This window comes from Procambarus clarkii, chromosome 27 (assembly GCF_040958095.1).
Source record: "Procambarus clarkii isolate CNS0578487 chromosome 27, FALCON_Pclarkii_2.0, whole genome shotgun sequence".
Classification (NCBI taxonomy): Eukaryota; Metazoa; Arthropoda; class Malacostraca; order Decapoda; family Cambaridae; genus Procambarus; species Procambarus clarkii.
This window is the reverse complement of record NC_091176.1, coordinates 29,941,710-29,947,709: the sequence shown is the minus strand read 5'-3', so window position 1 is coordinate 29,947,709 and position 6,000 is coordinate 29,941,710.

Below are 6,000 nucleotides of genomic sequence, written 5' to 3'. Positions count from 1 at the left end.
CCATCCCTCATCCTGGGATGAGGCAGACGGGAGGTGAGAATGTGGGTGGCGACAGAGCGAGAGTTCAATAGCTTCGGGGAACCAGGAAGAGTAACATGTGGGAGATAAGTCTGTTACTTCTTGTTGTGCCATATTTTATTATACTATATTAGGAGAAGGACAATACCTTTTGTTTGTTGTATAAGTTAACTTGACCATCTGTGTTTTTATATTATACTGTCTTGAATATATATCTATATAATATTTTGTATCTATTCTTCAGTCCTAAAGGAAGATTTTTATTTATGTGCTCATTACTTATCAAGGGGTTATACTGGTGACCTGCTCTTGAGAACAGCAGTTTTCTCGTATCCCTAGACGTAATTAAAGCTTGGCTGCTGTAGGGTCACGAGCCGTAACGAACGATAGGTAACAAAGAGTTATGGGGGCCTGTGCCAGGAAATATTGTTCCCACTTAACCTTAATTATGCTAATCTAACCTTGCCTTCCTAGGTACCAGTGTGTTAAGTGTCTGTGTGTTTCTTAAGAACTATTCCATGTGCCAAGCAAGCCTTCCTGTGTGTCAAGTAACAACGTTTCACGATTTTGAGGTAAGTCATCCTATATATTTTGTTTGTGCAGTGAGGCCAAGCGAATTTTCAGTGTGGTGACAATTTTACAGTGAAGTGTAGTGCAGTGCCATTGTTTTTAATTATTGTTGTGAATCAAGTGCCAAGTGTTAGTAACGATGGAGGAGACAGTTGCAGCGTTGGTGGCTCACCCAGACTTTGAAGGGATTCAGAGCCTTAAAAAGACTGAGTTAATACAAATGGCAAATCAGTTGGATTTGACCGCCAACAATAGAATGGTTAAAGGCCAAATATTGAAAGTCATTGTGACACATTTTGTTGAGAATGGGGAGTTAGATGAAGAAATTCTAGAAGAGTTAAAAGAGGAGTCGAGTGATCAGATGACGTTAAAGCATCTTGAGTTAGAAGCGCAAATAGCCAATGCTAAGCTTGAAGCTCAAAAAGAACAGAGAATATTAGAACTTGAAGCTCAAAAAGAACAGAAAATATTAGAGGCTGAAGCTCGTCAAAGAGAGATTGAAGCTCGTCAAAGAGAGATTGAAGCTCAACAGCAACAGCAAATATTAGAGGCTGAAGCTCGTCAAAGAGAGATTGAAGCTCAACAGCAACAGCAAATATTAGAGGCTGAAGCTCAGCAAAGGGAGCTTGAGACTAGACGTTTAGAAATTGAGGCACAGTTGCAAATAGAAGCCACAAAAAAAGCAACAATTAGAGATTCAACAACAAATGGCTGACACTAACTTAAGGCTTGAAACACAGCGTATGGCAGCTGGGCATGGAAATACTAGTAATGTTTCAATAAATAGTGATAATAATCCCATCAGGACGCATAAGTATATAGAGTTACCCAAGTTCAATGAGGAGGATCCTGAGGTTTTCTTTGCACATTTTAATAAAATTGCCATCAGTATGAACTGGCCAAGGGATCAGTGGGTAGCCATTATGCAGTCTCAATTTAAGGGGCGTAGTCAGGAGGTTTTCACATCCCTACCTGACGCTCATAGTTTTGATTATGAATTTGTAAAGAAAAGCATCTTAAATGCGTATCAGTTAAATCCAGAGGCACACAGGCAAAAGTTTAGAAACCTAAGGAGGATAAGTGATCAGACAATAGCAGATTTTACTCGTCAGAAGACGAATTTTTGCAACAGATGGTTAAAGTCACTTTCAGTCACTGACTTTGATGCTCTAAAGAATCTTCTTATAATGGAAGAAGTATTGTCATGTCTCCCAGACCAGTTGTCTACTTTTATGGCAGAACAAAAGAATGTAACAGACATTTATGAGCTGTCAAAGCTCGCGGATGAGCATGAGTTGTTGACTAAGGCCCAGTTTACGGCCACTTCATCTAAGTCTAGTCATAGAGTAAATTATAATGCTCACCGAACTCCTTATCAGAATCCATCCCGTCCTAGTGCTCCAGTTACTCCCATGAGCTCTTCTCTTACAAAACCTAACCCTGCTACTTCCTTGTCAGGAATGTCAAATATTAATAAGGTTATTTCTAAACCTACAGTTGGTTCTACCAGTGTGTCCACTGTAAGGTCCTGTTCCCATTGGTAAAAAGGCCATGGAATTAATTCATGTTTTATATTGCACCCTGAGTTACGACCAACTGGTCTCATTTATTGCAGAGGTGTGCAAAATAAACTTACTAATAAACATGTAACTGTAAACCCCAATTGGGTGAAACAGTATTCACCATATATGTCTTCAGGTGAAGTTTTGTGTATTAATGGGAAGTGGAAGCCAGTGGTTATTCTTCGTGATACAGGTGCTTCCCAAACCATAATTTCATCCAGTATTCTTTCTGATGTTGAAAAGAGAGATACTGGAAAGTTTGTTGTTCTTCAGAGTGTTGCAGGATGTAAAACTGTACCTCTAATAGACATTAATTTCAGATCCACCATTACACCAAGTTTATGCACTGTGGGTGTTAGTACACAGTTGCCCATCCCAGGTGTGGATGTTATATTGGGTAATGATGTGGCCATAAATCATGTTGTGGGTGAGATTGATCCCCGTTTGTGTAAACAGCCAGTTGCAGACCATGTTTATTCTGCCTGTGCTGAAGTTAGTTCTATGAATGAACCTGTTGTAGAAGATGGTTTTGTCCATTCTACCTGTGCTGATGTCAGTACTATTATAAATCCAGTTGTGAGTTCTGATGTTGTTACTCAAGCATTTGTTCCAGAAACCAGTACCCCTTCAGTGGAGAAGTGGGATGTGGTTGTTCCAGATTCCTGTGTGGCCGATTTAGTTGTTGAGAGTAAGCCTGATACTATGACTCTGCTTTATTCCAATAAATTGGGAAAGGATGTCCATGTACCATTGTCTTGCCCGCTCACTACGAACGTTGTGCCAGGAGTTGAGAGAAACTTAAAAGCCACGACTCTGTATTCCAGCCAAGTGAATGGTTTAGGACAAGATGTCGGGTTGGCAGAAGTATTCCCGCTCACTCCAAGTTTCGAATCAGTTGTCGAGAGTAAGTCCGTTGTAGAGGCCCCGCCTCACCCTAGTCAAGGTGATATAATAGGGGAGGAGGTCAAACTACCTGTTACTTGCCCGCTCGTTTCAGATTCCCTTAATTTAAGTGCATTGAGTAGAACTGACCCTAAGATTTCAGAGGGAAGCAAGGAGACAGTCTGTACTGTAGATCCAGTTTTGGAGAGTGTGGGAAAGCAGCCAGAGGATCAGCTTCTGTTGAGTAGATGGAGACCCATTGAGCCTCCCTCTTCAGTTGTCTGTGGGGATGTGACCCAGCTTGGTAGTGATATTATTGATTGTGAGCAGACAGTACTCCAAGCAGCTCCAGAAGTCATGGGAGGAAATTTTGGTAAAATCATTGAGAGTGGTAAGGTAGCATTTGGATCTAAGTTGCGGAGTTGTGATTCTTATTCTATGTGGAGTAAGTATTTCTCATTGAGTCAGAGTGTGTGTAGGATGTTGAAATCTACTTTTATTCTGCAGCCATTTTCTTGTGAAGTAATGGACTGTGGGACATCTTTGTCAAGCCTTGTGGTTGAGCAGAGAGAGTTTACTCAAGTAGGTTGTGCACCCAGCAGTTCTGAGGAAGTGGTGAGTTATGCTAGAGCAGTGTCTCTATATTCAGATCCAGTTAATTTTGATGCACGAGTGATAAACGTGTATGTTCCACTTAAGTGTGGTGTTGACTTTCAGAGTCATATTGTGGGTGAAGGATTAAATCATACTGGGGAGCAGATGTTTGAGGCTCCAGGTGTGTATTTCAAGTTGGAGGATAAGGTTATCCTACCTAGTGTTAATCATTGTGAAGGGTTTCAGATTGTCCTTGGGCGTTTCTCAGGTAATCGGCTGTGCATCTTCAAGATGTTAAGACCCTTAAACCTTTTGGTTGATTGTTTGTCATCAGACGTAAATCACTTGGGAAGTGATGGTGAGGGTTGTCAAGTTTTCGGCATGTTTTACTTAGTCTTTTGGAAGACTAGAAGGTTGATGATAGTGTGTGTTGTGTTCAAGTCCACCATCAGGAGGTGTGAACTTGTCTTGAGAGTTATGATTGAGATATGGTGCCTAGGCATATGCCTGTTTTCTTTCACTGATCGTTATGACAGAGTTATGAGGCAATTGATTTCTGTGTTCCTTATGGATCATCTGAGTCAGTTCGATCAGGTAGTCTTTGCACTTATCTTGGGTTGTATTTCTTGGTTTGAAGGTCAAAGATTTGCTAAGTCGGTGTCTTGTGTTTCGGAAGGTTCTATGAATGGGAAAGTTTTATACATAATTGTGAGGTTTAATGCTAATTTCTCTAATTTTAGTATCCATTGGGCGAGAGTATGTGTTCCACAGAGGATCAAGAGTGATGAAGAGCAGATGTCTGTGTCAGAGCATACCCAGGGGAAGTCCCAAATCTACTCAACATCCAGTCAGCTTCAATTTAGCAGTTCAGCTCCAGAAAAAGGGAGAAATGGAAAATGGAGTCTGTCTTGGAAAAATTCACCATGTGAAAAAGGGATCACATGGAAATACGGAACTGATCTTGGAGAAATAATAGAAACAAATGAAAAGCTAAATTGCCATGATAACTGTGTGAAAGCAGCTACCTTTATTGACAATTCTATTCATGCTACTAATGATACTGTTGTAGATAGGAGTGTGAAATATGATCTGAAACAAAGTGAAATAAATGAGATAGTACCTTGGAGAGATAAATTTGCATACTCCAGTGACACATATGTAGAACATAGTCATAAGACTGAAATTTCTGAGTTTCCTGTAAGACTATATTTGGAGTGCTTTCATTTTTGTCCAGAAATGTGTTCTAATTACTTTTACATGTTTGGTGTAATTAATACCATAAATCTCAAGAGTCATACATTTTACTTTGAAAAAATGCCATTGATCTTCAATCTATTGCATTTTTTTTCTTGGAGGTGGAAGTGTTACGTACTCCTAGCAGAATACGTATATAAATTTAAAATAATTTTTTTTTCTATTATATCATTGCCTGTATATGTACACACATTGTGTTTTTGTAAATTATCGTGTGGTGTGGCAGCGTCAGTGGAGACAGGAGCGCGGTTGCTTTGCACACGTCTATTACCTGTTAAATTCGGGAAAGCTGGACCTGTTCAGTTTGGGAGTTCCAGATGTCACTTTTATTTAGTTTATATAAGTATTTATTTACTGTAATTAAACAGGTGGCATTGTACTTATATATTTTGTAAGTAACTATTATCTGTAATTTGCATTCTTGTGTGTTTTGAGAACAAGTGGTTGTTCAATTAGTTTTAAATATTAAAAAGTCCTTAGTTTCCATCCCTCATCCTGGGATGAGGCAGACGGGAGGTGAGAATGTGGGTGGCGACAGAGCGTGAGTTCAGTAGCTGAACGGGACTTGACGGAGTAACATGTGGGAGATAAGTCTGTTTATTTCTTGTTGTGCCATATTTTATTTTACTATATTAGGAAAAGGACAATACTTTCGTTTGTTGTATAAGTTAACTTGACCATCTGTGTTTTATATTATACTGTCTTGAATATATATCTATATAATATTTTGTATCTATTCTTCAGTCCTAAAGGAAGATTTTTATTTATGTGCTCATTACTTATCAAGGGGTTATACTGGTGACCCGCTCTTGAGAACAGCAGTTTTCTCGTATCCCTAGACGTAATTAAAGCTTGGCTGCTATAGTGTCACGAGCCGTAACGAACGATAGGTAACAGTGTGGTGGGTCAGGTAGTGTGGTGGGTCCAACCTGTCCTCTTAAAAAGAACGTCAACATTTGCCGTTTGACTCTACGGCTGTTTTGGACGTTATTTTGTGTAAAACTACGTCTATTTTCGCTTCCATGGACTATCTCTTGTTATACAATGAAATACCACACTCTTATTATTCTATAACTCACTGACTATGCTCTGATATTTGTTCTTCAAGTAAAAATATATA